This window comes from Neophocaena asiaeorientalis, unplaced genomic scaffold, assembly GCF_003031525.2.
Source record: "Neophocaena asiaeorientalis asiaeorientalis breed wild unplaced genomic scaffold, Neophocaena_asiaeorientalis_V1.1 scaffold41, whole genome shotgun sequence".
Taxonomy (NCBI): domain Eukaryota; kingdom Metazoa; phylum Chordata; class Mammalia; order Artiodactyla; family Phocoenidae; genus Neophocaena; species Neophocaena asiaeorientalis.
In genome coordinates, this window is record NW_020171994.1 from 1,664,849 (window position 1) to 1,681,372 (window position 16,524).

The 16,524-nt window shown below is 36.6% G+C and overlaps 1 protein-coding gene across 1 annotated transcript in view; it reads right to left on the bottom strand.

Moving 5' to 3' along the window:
• Positions 1-15,344: 15,344 nt before the first annotated feature.
• Positions 15,345-16,524, bottom strand: part of COL4A5 (collagen type IV alpha 5 chain) — a 219,642-nt gene continuing 218,462 nt past the window's right edge. Inside the window, exon 53 of the mRNA XM_024748644.1 lies at positions 15,345-16,446. The gene's annotated coding sequence lies outside the window, so the exon portion shown is untranslated. The remainder of the gene's footprint in view (positions 16,447-16,524) is intronic.

Consider the following 16,524-nt stretch of genomic DNA (forward strand, 5'->3'; position numbering starts at 1 on the left):
CTTATAGATCCAGTGATTTTGAATTTAAAAATTCCCACTGTATTTTGTTTTTGTTTTCTGGCTTCCCTCCCCAATCTGTCTTTTTGAAAGGAAACAAATACTAAAAAGTGAGCATCTCATAACTCATTTCCTCTTTTAAAAAAAATGTTATTTACATATGTGTAAATTTGGCCAATACCCATTTTACTAATGTATAATACTTAGATTAAGTTTTGAAGTTGAAAACCTTTGAAATAAGAGGAGATAAAGAAGAAAGGTATGTTCCTGAGAAGGTAGGTATGATCTGGAATCTTTTTTTCCTGAGTAGTATATACACAAAACTTTTCTTGAGCAAGGAATTAAACACGAACTGAACTGATACCTTGATGGGACATTTCTAATATTTTAAAGGCAGCACCAAAGGGCAGATTATCTCAGTTTTGCTCATTAACAAAACTGCAACATTCTGTCCACATTAAATGTTAACTAAACTGATACACTCTGGGCCTCCCCCTTTCACCTTCCATTCTTCCCCTCTTTCTGGCTCTTTCCTTGACACATACTTTCCCTCCTATGCCCAGGGCTCCTATAAAGAGATCAGTTTCCCATATTCAAGACATTAGTGTATACATATCGATCAATATTCTGACTAAAACTTAAGCCGAAAGGAACCTCTTATAAGGTCTTGTTTCCCTTTGGACAATGAGACTGTGTAAGATGTACCAAATTAAAAAAAAAAGAAAAAAGAATCAGAGCAAGCTCCCCCCTCCTGTTTTTGCTTGCCTCTGATGGAAACTGAATTAAGATTTTAGGAACCTGGACCTTTGAGAACATGACACTAACAGGTGGTGATCACAGAGGATAGGTACAAAGGTCTTGAAGCTTGCTTAGAGCTTTGTTATGTGGTGGCACACAAATCACGACTTGTACCATCACTGGCAAACCTCGTCATATCAAAGATGGGTGTGAGTGTCCGTATAACTGTGTGAGTGCTAACGTGTGTGCACACCTTTTGTGTACATGTGATTGTAGATGTACCTGTTGTGCGTAACTCTGTTTAAAAAAATTGCTTTGCATTTAATGTGCAACTTTGAAATAGTATAATATTTACCAGAAGTTTTTCACCACTTGGTTTTGATGTCTTTGAACGTGTACTTCTATCTTCAAGCAGGCTTATAGTACATGTGTTGCTACACTAACTTTTCCGAAGAACCGAGTTGACTTCTATGAGTTTTCCTTGCCTACCAACCAAAGGGATTTGGGGGGGGGCTCTTTACTGTTTGTTCCCTTGTGAGTGGTGCTGAGGAGAGGATAAGGCTGCAGTACCAATCACTACTCCAGTTACTGGTCACTGCTAGGGCATCAGTTTAATCAGTTCCTTCAGACTCTTCTCTTTTTCCAACCTAATCAAAGAATTCAGTGTAGCTTTTGTTCGTTATGGTAACAATGCGTCTTTAGGCAGCCTTTTCTCAAGCCTTCTGTCACCATTTTATTTTCAAGTCAGTTAAGTCATAATGGTTCCGAATTGTGGAATGAAAAGATTATTTGGGGGAAAATGCTGTATTGCTTTATTTGCAAACTAGGCTCAGAGGCTGCCAGCAGACAGGGTACAGCACAGATGTGACACTGCTGAATAAATGAATGGGAAACCTCATATACAACAGTACAAATAGTAACAGGTACAAATAGTCACAGGTACAGCATAACAAATATGCAATCTTTTGACCCTACTTCTTAGTTTACAGACACAACTAATTTATTCAGTATTGTGATGGAAGAATCTTTTTAGAATATGTGTACCAATATATCACTTACCGTCCAGCTACCAGTTTATGCTGCTGTTAAGAAAAACCAATGATGGAACGATTTTTTGTGACGTCTACATTTCATTTGGTATCAGACATAGTCACTTGGTCAGTAAAATCTAAAACTTTACAGTTCCAACAGTTCATTACATTTGCTGTTTCTGCTTCACAGATCTGCTTTGAGTTGCTCTGGCTTTGTCTTCCTTTGTAAATACTCTTATATTCTTTTTTCTTTGTAAACATCTCATTTGCAGTTTTGGGAGACAAACGTGCAACTCTGTATAGTGTTTATATATATATCCGACTTGCCTTTCCATAGAGCTACTCGCAATAAATGTGTTCATGAAAGTTATTTGTGTGGAGACTCATTTTTTCTTAATAGTGTCATCTCTACTACTTCATTATAAATATATATTTTCTGCTCCATGGTAGGATCGACTGCATTTTTCAGAATAAAGCAGTTGGGGTAACTGAGGGTTTGGGTTAAAGTTATTATGCCTAGAAACTTGAGGCTTTTTAATAGAGTTAATATCATCTCCCAAGTCTTGATTCTCCAAAAGTGGAGGTTATACTGCGTGGCACGTGGGACCTTAGTTCCACGACCAGGGTTCGAACCCGTGCCCCCTGCAGTGGAAGCACAGGGTCTTAATCACTGGACCACCAGGGAAGTCCCTGGTGTAGAACTTAACCTGAGTTTTCATGTCAATCCTGATAATGTGTGAATCCTAAGTAGAAGGGACTACTCAATAAGGTTTCAGGTGATCAGTTACAGTTTTCTTTTGTCTCCTTCTCTTGCCACTTACTCTTGCCCTTTAAATGTCTCCCTACATTGGCAGGCAGACTCTCAACCACTGCGCCACCAGGGAAGCCCTAAATGACTCCCTTTTTATTTACTTATTTTTAACCCCTGGGAAGATAAATATGAGTACATGGAAAATTCACCAATGAACAGACAGCAAACATTCATCAGCATTGACGAATGGATTGAATGTCAAGAATATATTAGTAAATTGTATCGTCGGCCTAATCAGAAGCCAAAGGTTTAAAGGAACACTAGACAAATGATCGCATCCCTGATTCCTTCCTTTACCAAATCGCCCTTGCCACAGAGAAGGGCAGTGTAATAAGACTTTGGGACCCATGCTTGCTCAAGGATCAACGGGGAAATGGGGGAGGGATCAGTGGAGTCAGATGGGCCACAGAGTAGGAAGCAGTTCCCACATCATGTGCATAAGCCACGAGCTTCATGGACTGTATGTGGACAATTGAGTTCATTATACAGCTTGAGTTTACTTAATGCACCTAAGAAGTTGTGTGTAAAAGAATATCACAGTGGGAATGTATAGTTAGACTGCCTTTATCATTAGAAAGTGTCCACAACAGAGATCATCTTAAAATCTGTAATTTAAATGTGTATATGTGTACATGTATGTGTACACACATACACATATGTATACATAAATACATATACACACACTTTACAGATTTAATATATCTATTTATCTATATCTATATATATGGATACATAGGTCTGTCTCTCCTCTCTTCAAGGCAGGCAATCTATATTTGCCAAGGCATAGCCCAAATATATTTTTTTCATCCCAAACAGCCCCTCAAAGCCAGATAGGCACATCTGTGCTTTTCAGTCTATATAATCATTGTATACTCACTTGCTGATTCACATCTTAATGGAACTTGAATTCCTGCAATAGTAGGCATAGTCAGTGTGGCTGCTTTGACTATCAGCAGAACTTGCCAGCTGGAAAGCTCTATGTTGAAGAGTTTGTGAACAGAACTTCAGCTTCTCCACTCCTCTAATCACATACATAGCAGCCATGTGCTCACTATACAATGTGAAGGGGTACTGTTTCTTTAAAGCATAAAACCTATTCAGGAGACTTGTCAGGTAAAACATGCCTAAGTATACACAAGTTAAGCACCTTCAGTGACTGCTTAGAAAAATATTACTAGGTGGTAACTGACCCCAAAGGGCATCTTGGAAATGCACCAAAATGCTTTTTTAAATGTTTTGAAAACAAAAATGCTCAAAGGCAGAACCTGGAAAATGTGAGTATGAAAATATGGTAAACCAGATCAGGGCCCCTAATTTATAAAATGTGCAAAAGAGAAATCATGCAAAATTAAGGCGCAGAATGAGGCTCAACTGTATTCTGTTTTAGAAAAACCAATACATTTTCCCTCCAAGACAGGCATTTTAACGGATGCTGGTTTTCAGGCAGCTACCTTAAGTCCCAGTTCGCTGCTTACGCGTACTTTGGAGATAAGAAATGCAACTGAGCTGTACAAAATGCGACAACTTCCCTCCTGTCTCTTGTGTATGATAAATACTAAAGCAATTAGGAACCACTGTTGCATACTACATTGGAATTTGTCAGTAACATCAGTGCTGTGCTATATAAATGGGGGAAACTTTTTGAAGTCCTGAGAATTTCAGAGATGACCACTGATTTAACTTAAACATTTGGGTCCATAGAACTGAAACAGAAACAATCCCCTCCTTGACCCTTCTTGTTTGTTTTTTTTTCTTTTTTTAATTGAGGTATAATTGACATATAAAACTGGTAGTTTCAGGTGTACAGTATAATGATTCAATATTTGTATACACTGCAAAATGATCACCACAGTAAGTCTGTCACCATCTGTCACCATACAAGGTTACAAAAATTTTTTTTCTTGCCGTGAGAACTTTTAAGATTTATTCTCTTAGCAACTTTCAAATATACACTACGGTATTATTGATCATAGTCACCATGCTGTACATTAAATCCCCATGATGTATATATTTTATAACTGGAAATTTGTACCTCTTGACCCCCTTCACTTATTTCACCCATCCCCCCTCCCCCCGACAACCACCTTTTTGTTTTCTGTATCTGTGGACTTTGTTTTGTTTGTTCATTTGTTTTTGCAGATTCCACGTGTAAGTGAGATCATACGGCATTTGTCTCTCTCTGTCTGACTTCACTTGGCATAATGCCCTCAAGGCCCATCCATCTTGCTGCAAATGGCAAGATTTTATTCTTTTTATGGCTGAGTAATATTCCATTGTACATATGTACCACATCATCTTTATCCATTCACCCACTGATGGACACTTAGGTTGTTTTCATACCTTGACTATTGTAAATAATGCTGCAATGAACATAGGGGTGCATGTGTCTTTTCAAATTAGTGTGTTTTTTTTAAAACAAATACTCGGAAGTGGAATTGCTCGGTCATGTGGTAGTTTTACCTTTAATTTTTTGAGGAACCTCTATACTTTTTTCCATAGTGGCTGCACCAATTTACATTTCCACCAACAGTGAACTAAGGTTCTCTTTTCTCCACCCTTACCAGCGCTTGTTATTTCTTGTCTTTTTGATGATGGCCATTCTGACAGGTGTGAGGTGATATCTCATTTTGGTTTCGATCTGCATTTCCCTGATGATTAGTGATGTTGAGCATCTTTTCATGTACCTATTGACTATCTGTATGTCTTTTTTTGGGAAAATGTCTATTCATATCCTCTGCTCATTTTTTAAATCAGATTGTTTGGGGTTGTTTTTGTTTGTTTTGTTTTGTATTTTTGTTATTGAGTTATATAGTTCTTTATATATTTTGGATACAAATCCCATATCAGTTATATGCTTTACAAATATTTTCTCCCATTCAGTAGGTTGCCTTTTCATTTTGCTAATGACTTGACTTTTCAATCTCAGAATATGCGTTATAGGTATTCGATTGCACTGGCAGGAACCTGAAATATCATTTCAATAACAAAAGGAGCAAGGAAATATTGAAATGGGAAGCAGATTCTTAAACATCTACAGAAAAATGTGATGCCCACAGTTCATTCTGTATTTCCACACTTGTAACTCGCAAGAAGTTTTTCAACATTTTTGTACTTTCTGCATCATTTTCAGGGAATTGAATGCATATTGGCCATTGAAAATATGTCCATGCTCAGATTTTTGTTATTGTTGTATTTTAACTTTCTCAGAAGCAGTTTAGGAACCATCTTTCTGACCCTGCCTTTTTATTATGTTTTCTTTTCCTCTTTATATTAAGAATATGCTCATTCTAGGAAGACAGGCAGTATTGGTGGTGGTGCTTCGACAGTACTTAGAATTATAGCTAAATATCTCACATTAATTACACAGTAGATATAACGCATATAAGATACAGAAACCGCAAAAAACTTTTTTTGCAAGACTACCAGGTCTTTTGGTGGGAGCACGACAATGACAGTAGGTCAACCTTTTAGTTGTCAAGGGTTCCAGTTTGGTTCCTTAACACCTTAGAAAACTACACTTGACTCTTAGTTTGTATAGAGTTGATACTCTGGAATTGGGTTTAGAACTACAAGGGATCTTAGACATTGTATAGACCAGGCCCTACCACCCTTCCAGCTACTTCTCTTTTCATCTACTTCTCTCCCTTGGAGAAGTCTATTTTGACCATCTTTCCTAGCTATTAAAGTCCTAATAAGAGGTCTAGTAGGAGAATAGGATGTAATGATTGGAAAGATTTCTTCTTAGTCTAGAGTTCTATGACCCATGATACATGAATAAAAATGAGAGTTTGCCATATAGGATTTGAAAGGAGGATTTTCACTTCTCCTTCCCTGTTTTCATACTTCCCACCCCCACTAAGAAATGTGTTCATTACATCAATGGTGCTCACAATATTTCACTTTGTGGATTCAGAGCCTAAAACCGTTTTTTCTACTTTCCCCACTAACAATAAAGTAAAAGACTGTATTACTAAAGTTAATGAGAAAAATATCTTATCTGAAACTCCAACTGTTAAATCACAGCTGAGACAAAAGACTAGGCTATCCTAATACAAATATTCATATTACAAGCGGTAACAGATGACCCTACAGTTAAAGCCCTATGTGCCATACAGTAAACAAAATCCTCTACAAAGATTTTGACCTACTGTTGTAATGAATATTTGCCCTGTGCTGGCACCAAGTAATTGTAAGTGATGAGATATGAGACTTCCACTTCTGGCCAAGGTAGACCATATTTAATCTCCCACCTGAACAACTGAAAAAAGAACCTCAGAATATGAAACAAGGGGTTTCAAGACACTAGATATCAAGTAATAAAGAATACTGAGCCCTAAGAGATGAGAAACAAACTCGCTAAGACCTACATCTGCCCTGTCTTACTGCCTTGAGAACAACTTCAGGTCATGGAGCAGGGTTGTGGAATCTAAGCCAATTCCTTGAATTAAAGAGATGGACCTCTAAGTCCGAGGAGGTCAATGTGGCTAGAATTCATGGCATAGATAAGACAAAAGACAGAGAAGATTCAAATTATTAAAATCAGATATAAAAAGGGGGCATTACTACTGACATTACACAGATAAAAATGACTATAAAAGAATACTATGAACAATTGTATGTGAACAAATTAGACACATTAAATGGAATAGACATATTTCTAGAAGGACACAAACTGCCGAAACTGACAATAAATAATGGAAAAACTGAATAGATATAACAAGTAAAAAGATTGAATAATTAATTTTAAAACTTCCCACATGTAAAAGCCTAGAACAAGATAACTGGTGAATTCTACCAAATGTTTAAAGAAGAATTAATACCAATCATTCACAGAATTTCCCAGAAAAATTGAAGAGGAGGCAAAACATCTCAACTCATTTCATGAGGCCAAAACCTCATAGATACCAAAATCTTGATACCAAAACATGAGAGAGACACCACAAAAAACTACAGACCAATATTCCTTATGAATATAGACACAAAATCTTTAAAAAAACAAACAAACAATAAAAGCCACTAGCAAATCCAGCTAAGCAACATATAAAAAGCACAGGACCAGACAGCTTCACTGGTGAAATCTACCAAACATTTAAAGAAGAATTAATAAAACCCTGGTTAAACTCTTCCAAAACATTGAAGAGGAGGGAACACTTCCTAAGTCATTCTATGAGGTCAGTAGTATGCTGATAAGGCACTACAAGAAAACTACAGATTCACATCCCTTATGAATATTGATGTGAAAAATCCTCAACAAAGTGCTAGCAAAACAAATTCAAAAGCATCTTAGGAGGATTATACATCACGATCAAGTGGGATTTATACCAGAATGCAAGGTTGGTTCAACATATTAAAATCCATCAATGTGATATACCTAATTAATAGAATGAAGGAAAAACTCACATGATTATCTCATTGATGCATAAAAATCATTTGACAATATTCAACAACCCTTCATGATAAAAACATTCACCAACTTGGAATAGAAGGGAAGTTCCTCAACCTGACAAAGGGCATCTATGAAAAACCACAGCTAACATCATACTTAATGGTGAAAGACTAAAACTTCTCCCCTTAGATTAGAAACAAGAGAAAGGTGTCCATTCTAATCATCTCTATTTAATATTATACTGGAGTTTCTAGCCTGATCAATTAATAACAGAAAATGAATAAAAGCATAAAGCTTGGAAAGGAAGAAGTAAAACTACTTCTATTTGCTAATGACATGACCTTATATATAGAAAATCCTAAGAAATCCACTAAAAACTATTCAAGCTAACAAATGCATTTAGTAAAGTTATAGGATACTAAGATCAATATACAAAAAAATTGTGTTTCTATACACAAGCAGTTAACAGTTGAAAAAGAGAATTAAGGGGAAATTTCCATTTACAGCAGTGTAAAAAAGAATAAAATACTTAGGAATAAATTAAATAAAAGAACTACAACATTTGTTCACTGAAAACTACAGAACATCATTGAAAGAAGTTAAAGAAGACCTATATAAATGATAAGACATCCTGTGTTCATTGGTTGGAATAGTGATTATTAAAATACAAAATTCCCCAGAGTGAGGCACAGATTCAGTGCAATTTATCAAAATCCCAGTTGGCTATATTTTCCCTTGAAGTAAGTGACAAGCTGATCCTAAAACTTATATGGAATCACAAGGGAGACTGAATAAGCCAAAACAATCCTTAAAAATAAGAACAAAGTTGGAAGACTCACACTTGACAATTTCAAAACTTACTAAAATGTTACAGTAATTAACTGTGTGGTACTGGCATAAAGACAGACATATAGATCAATGGAATGGAATTGAGAGTCCAGAAATAAACCCACACATTTGTGATCAATTGATTTTTCAAAGGATGCCAAGACAATTCCATGGGGGGAAAATAGTCTTTTCAACAAATTGTTTTGGAACAACTGAATAGCCACATGCAAAAGAATGAAGTTGGACCTTTACCTCACGCCATGTATAAAAACTAACTCAGAATGAATCAAAGACTTAAATGTAAGAGCTAAAACTATAAAACTCTTAGAAGAAAACATAGGGGCAAATCTTCATGACCTTGGATTAGATATGATTCCAACAGCAAAAGCAACAAAAGGAAAAATAGATAAATAGGATTTCATCAAAATTAAAACCCTTTATACTTTAAAGGACACCATCAAGAAAGTAACAAGATGACTCTCAGAATGGAAGAAAATATTTGGAAATATTGATAAGGGACTAGTATTCAGAGTGCACGAAGTACTCTTACAGCTCAACAGTAAAAAGAAAAATAACCCAACTTAAAAATGGGCAAAACATCTGAAGAGACATTTCTCTAAAGAAGACACGCAAATGGCCAACAAGCATACAAAAGATGTTCAACATCTTTAGGCATTAGGAAAATGCAAATCAAAACAATGAGATACCACTTTACACCCACTGGTGTAAGTATTCATGCACCTAATAAGAGATCTTCAAAATAGATGAAGCAAAATCTGACAGACCTGCAAGGAGAAAAGCCTTAGCACATTGTCATGTGCCCATGGCTGCTTCTGCTTGCTCAGAGAGGACAAAAGAAAATACTAGTTTCTCCACAATAAGATACCACCTCACACCTGTCAGAATGGCTATCATCAAAAAGTCTACAAATAACAAATGTTGGTGAGGATGTGGAGAAAAGGGAACCCTTGTACACTGTTGGTGGGAATGTAAATTGGTGCAGCCACTATGGAAAACATTACGGAGGTTCCTCAAAAAACGAAAAATAGAATTACCATATGATCCAGCAATTCCACTCCTGGGTATAAATCAGAAGAAAATGAAAATACTAATCTGTAAAGATAATATGCACCTCAATGTTCATAGCAGGACTATATACAATTGCCAAGATATGGAAGCAACCTAAGTGTCCATCAACAGATGGATGGACAAAGAAGATGTTGTGTATATCTATCTATCCATCTATCTATCTATCTACCTATCTATCTATTTATCTAGACAGATATACACAATGGAATATTACTCAGCCATAAAAAAGAATGCCATTTGCAACAACATGAATGGACTTGGAGGGCATTATGCTAAGTGAAATAAATCAGAGAAAGACAAATACTCTATGTTTTCATTTATATGTAGAATCTAAAAAATAAAACGAATGAATGTAACAAAACAGAAACAGACAGATATATAGAACAAAGTAGTGGTTATCAGTGGGGAGAGGCAAGATAGCAGTAGAGGATTAAGAGGTACAAACTACCATGTATAAAATAAATAAGCCACAAGGATATATAGTACACGCAGGGAATATAGCCAAAATTTTATAATAACCATAAGTGGAATATAACCTTTAAAATTGTGAATTACTATGTTGTACGCCTGAAACATATAATATTGTAAATCAAGTACACTTCAATTAAAAAAAAACTGAATACAGGAAAAAAAAGAAAATACCACTTTCTCAGAGCAGGAGAAGGATGCATTTGTGAAAATGGCTTTAGACTGTTATCTCTTTCCACTCCATGTGGGCAGTTTTCTGTGCTGCTGCTGGACTTGAGGTGGGCAACAGCTGCCACCTGAAAGTACACAGTTAATTTAAGAACATATTTAAGTCTAGTAATCTCAAAGCCTGGCTTCTTACTGTACTGATTATTATAAGCTAAGCAGGGCCCTATTTTAGCCTACATGTTTTCCAACTTGTCTTCAACCTTCCCTTCATTTTTATTCTGATAAGTAACCACATACTGCTTGGCCCAGTTGGTTTGATGTTGTTTCATTTGATTCCCGGCCTAAATTTCTGCAGAAGGGAGCCAAATAAGGAAAGTTATTGCATGTAAAGTATGACCAGTGAAGGTTATAGTTAGCAAACTCTAGTTGCTTCTGTGTGTTTATGTATGCTGGTGTTAATGAAATATAATGAACTTTCCTGTTGGAACTAAAGAAAAGTTCCCCTCCCCAGAGTACTTTTTACATTGTTTAAAATAGACAATAGAGAGTATCTGCATGGTCTCAGGTTTACATAGCAATCAATACACACCGGTCCTTACTTGGACACTAGTAGCACTGAAGTGTTCGTAGATCAGAGCATTCAAATTCCAGGCGTTCATCTAGATTCAAGATCCCCAAGGAAGGTCATGTGAGGCGGACACCAGGCCAGGCTCACAAGGTTTACTTTCACTACAGAGACTTGGACCAGACAGACAAAATTATCCTGAGGTACCGTGGGTTTACTGTAAGTCCCCTATGTCCAAGGGCTAATTCTAAAGGGTCTCAGGTGCTGCAGTGGTGCTGGGAAAAATCACTCATCATTAACTAGGAACCAAGATTTTCAAAACATGCAACTTATCACTTCTCATGAGGCAGAGAGCCCTGTAGTGGCAGGAATCTCCAATACATAGGATTCTGAATTTTTTGATACAGGCATCTTCATGACTAGATGGTGATGATTAGATTCTGAGTGAAAAAGAGCTTAGTGGTTTGTTCTATGACCTTGAGAAAGTCACTTAACCATTCTAAGGCTCAGCTTCTGCATCTGTAAAATGCAGTTTGAATAGATCAGCACTGTTGAGGTTCAGATGAAATAATGTTTAAAGAATGACATTTTAATGAGAACTATATAAATGTAAGGTGTTACTCTTGTTTGCTACTGAGGCATCAGTGATAGTGTTTCTTACAGCCCAAGCAAGAGTCAAATTACTGCATCAGAGAAAGACACAAAAACCTGGCATCTGGTTTACCATTCTGGCTTGCGATAGACTGGCAATAGCAAACACTTTACTGGCCCCAAGGAAATCAACCAGAAAACTATTTCACTTTAAATGAAAATATCTTCACTTCTTGGCAGGCTCCATGTGGCCCTGGTTGAAATTTACAAGTAGTCTCAGACTGCCTTTGGCTTTAGAGGCTGTCGCATCTTCCATAATCCCCAGTCTAAGTATTCATTCTGGTACCCTTGATGAACACAGGGAAGCAGATCTGAAGTATTTCTGCTGGCTCACCTTTCACAGGGACTCTTGAAGTTAGAACACCACTTGTTTTAGGTGACTTAAATTGTCTATTTCTTGGCCTAGTAATACTTCGGGGTTTTTAACTAACTACAGGCGTGTACACCTGACTTGGCAGATTTCTCTGGGGGAAGTAGTACTACTAGGAGTTTTCTTTCTGGAGCTTTCAGGGATCAGTTACCAGTGCTTAGCATCTAGTCTGCCAACTGAGAATCTTCATTCAGAGTAGGAAGAAGCAAGCCAAATGACCACCTTGAGGGAAGTCAAGATGCATTCTTTAGAGCTCCAGTGAAACAATATTTGAAAAAAGTTAAATAATTTAAGATTAACAAATATATTTTGCCTCGTTTCACCCTAAGAACCTTGGAACACAGCTTCCAATAAAGCTTGGTAAACTAGGTCTTAGATTAAGTGATGTTAAGTCGTTTCCGTTGGCTTATCCCTCAGTACAAAGTGGCAGATGCTAATCGTGCATGTCAGTTTTATCAATTCAGCCTCATTGTGCCACCTGCAGAATAAAGCACCTCCAACAGATTTTGGAAACAAGAAGCAGTTGCTCATTTGTCAGGTTATCAACAACATACAATACACTTATATTAGGATAGTCTGAGGAGAGTTTAATTAGAAAGATATAGGGAGTCTGTAGGGAAACCACAAAAGGTAATGCAGGAATCCAGGGCGAGCAGCACAGCAACAGCAGACTTGTCATCATAAACATAGACCTGAAGGGACGAGAAGAGGCTACTACAATCAGAGGGGGAGATAATTAAGAAGAACAGGTCATCTTGAGAGGAGCAGAGACATTCAATTGAGGAGTACAAGCCAACCTGAGGTGACCCTAGAGGCCCCATAAAAATAAATACCCTAATCTCAGTCTTGCACATCACTCTGTTATCCTGTTGGGGAATCGCATTGGTTGAACCCAAGCAGAAGCCAGAGGGCACAGTAACCCTCGGGGGCAGAAAGCAGGGTGAAGAATGCAATGTGAATCTGGAAGAGGAAAACAGAAGACATGTGGCATAAACTGGTATGATACCAGCAATTCGTCATCCTGTGGGGTCAGGTGTTGGGCATGCTGTCTACTCATAAAAGAAGAGAATTACGGTTACATAAATGTGATTTTAGCCTGCCCATGTGTTAGAGAATGGGTTGGTGAGCCAGCTTTCTCCAGGCAGCTACTGCTGGCAAAAAGCCTCATGATCTGTCCTAGTCCGGCCTAGAATTAGATTTGGTAATAACAGCATACCTATTCTTAGGAGTAAATATTAGAGTGACTACCTATTTTTCTGGTTGAGTTGATTTTAGATTCCTATCTATTATGGTGCCCTACAGCTAATAAGTATCTAATGAACGTTTGTTGCTATGGAACTTGGGAGACAGGCCTAGCTCAACTTTTTCCTTCCATGTCCCAACTTACGAGTGCTTCTACCGTAAAAACCTTCCAAACATCCTGAATATACTCTAGAAACCACTGCTGTAAAATGGAAATGACATATGATTTAAAAATATTATTCAATTTATTTTGGAGCTGCCTATGGATGAAGGTGTTTTTACAGTCCAGTCTGAGAACAGAGCTTCTCTGCTAAAGAAGCCGATTGAAATCCTGGCCAAACAAAAGTGGCTGCATAGGGGAGCAGGGACATTTGCTTCTGTGTTGAGAGGCACAGGAATTACTACCAGAGCCAACTCTTAATCAGGCTCTTAAGAAAATCTTTGACAGCAAAGTTGTCCCTTATCTTGGATGCAGATATTGGGTAACTGGGCCACCTCTTAAAATACTTGCTATTGATCTTTATGAGGATGAAAGAATACATGAAGCTAAACCAAGGAATCTCATCAACAATGAGCTCAACAAATATATGCTGACATTTATTTTTTTCCCATGTTGATTTATTTTTATAGGCGATAGTGCCCTCTTGTGATTAACATATGAATAAACTTCTGATGGCTTGGCATGACCAGTGAGATTTCAATTAAACATGCCAATTGAGGCAAAGAACCTCACTGGCACCATAAGAAATAGAAAGTGTTTTTCAAATTTGCCCAGGTGAGAAAAGGCATTGTATAGTCACAAGGTGTCCAGCGAAAACACTTTTGGAAGTTTTGGAGATGATGAGTGTGATAGCAGTGTGGCATACACACACACACACATATCTCATTTGGTTGGTACATGTAATAACTATTTGTATCTGATTAAGCAGAACAGTTCATTCATTGCCTGCCTATGTGGGAAAACCATTAACTGTATTTGACTGCAAAACTCACTATAGGTAACTACTAGAGCAGTTACATCAGAATAATCTTTGAATATTCAGTGGCAAGGGTGAGTCAACAACATTAAGATCCTGGAATGGACTGGGTTCATGTACTTTAAACAACAAAGCAGGGCTGGGGATAGTTAGGGGATTTAAGAAACACAAAACCAGCTGCACATGCAACTATTAAAATATAAAATATTAGGAGGTTCTTTCTGAGCCAAGATTTTCAACCAGCTAAACATGAGAGGGAAAGCTACAAACAGCAAAACCTCTGGAATCAGTGTTTACAGCTGTAACTCAAGGAGCAACCTTCAGGTGTACAGCATATAGAAAAATGTATGGGATCTAATGTGGCATTTTCACTTACAATTACCCGTTAGTGTTTTCATGCGTGTAGCTCATGGAAAAATAAAGCTAGAATTTGCAATTGGCTAGCTTTGAAGTCAACAGTATTATGAGCAATCAGCACTATGATCTACCATTATTTAGAACCTAAATTTTACCACTATACACTCTAAGCTTTAGTTTTTACATGGGTTCATATTAGGGTCTAAAATTCTCAAAATCATTTGGTTGTTTCATATCTTAGCTATAATACACATTTTATTATAGAGGCAAGTCCTCAACGATTTTAGAGAGCTACATGTGTTCATTCTTAATCATTAGGAATATTAACTCACTAATCTGCTTTAAAGATTATTAATGAATTCTTCCCAAAATAGAAAGTAGTTCTGCTTCCTTTCTCAGCCATCAACACAATGTTGTTAATAAATTTATTACCTCAAAAATACTTTCCAAGGAGTTGTTTTCTTCATTGGAAAAAGTACATTACTATGTCTCCTATCAGGTATCAGAGTGATCAAAGTCTGCAGAAACTCCTTTTGCTTTAGAACTGCTCTAAATGATTCTCTGAGAAGGCAGACTACCTGTTGATGTGCAGATGTGTAGTCTATCTGTAAATGAGCAGATTTTTACACATAGCCTGAAGAGATACACAACAAACCATCCTTACAACATATGATATCTTTAATTAAATTGATATTGGTGAGTTAAAAAACATTAAGTGAGAAGATGACAGCTAGGGAAATAAGGTATTCTTATGACTATTTATAATAAAACGTTTAAAATAAAAAAGTAAGAAACATCAATTGGCTTTGTAATTGAAGAGAGAAGACTAAGTATTGTCTTCCCAGTTCTTGTACAAGCACAGCCCACAGGAGAATAATTCTTACATAAAAAGCACAGGGAAAAGAATTGTCAATTTTTTAAATACATTTTTGTTTCTCAAAATTATTTGGGAGAACTTTGCCCAGTCGGGGATGAGCAAAAACAAGATGTAAGAAACATCAAAGCTGGGGGCATCTAGTGTTAAGAGTGTCTTGGAGAATACAGCAAAAGAGAAATTACTTCATTAAATATTATAATTTGGTATGTAACATGTACATTTAAAATTCTGATTAAAGTGACTAAAAATGACCTATTTTTTTTTAAAAAAGTCAAATAAGAACTTAGGGGATAAAACTCAAGTTATATTCACTCTCGGTAATAACTCGATGCGAGAATATAAATTCTCTCACTTTGATAAACATGGATATAAAATCTTGCTGTTTGTATTCTAGGTTTTCCTAAGTTTTCTGTAAAGAGTGATTCATGTCAGGTCACATCTAAATGACTCAACATTTTGAGCTAAAAGGCTGTTTACACAATATACACATTCTGTACTTACAGAGCAAAATAAGCTTAACACTTTTATATTAAAAAACTGGGATACAGTAGGATTAGTAGCACCATGAAAAATAATTCTTCCCCCAAACTGCAGTCTTTTATTTTACTCAGTGTGATTCTTCTCTTAATTGAATTTTTAACGTGCCATTTTAGTTACTGGGCAAAATATATAACCTTCATCTTATAATCCTTGGAGAAAGTCATTCTGGACCCAAAAAGTAAATTCATTTCCTTATTTTGTTCGTAGAAAAATAGTAGAGACCTTGCTCTGGCACATTGCTGAGGTACATTTGAATCTTCATGATTACTAGTCAGCATGTTCTCCTGGTCATATATAGTAGCACCATTGGTGGCAGCAGTGGTAAAGTTGGGGAGAGTGAGACGTTGCATCCTGGGAAATATATATATATATATATATATATATATATATATATACATATACATATATATATATATATATATATATCAC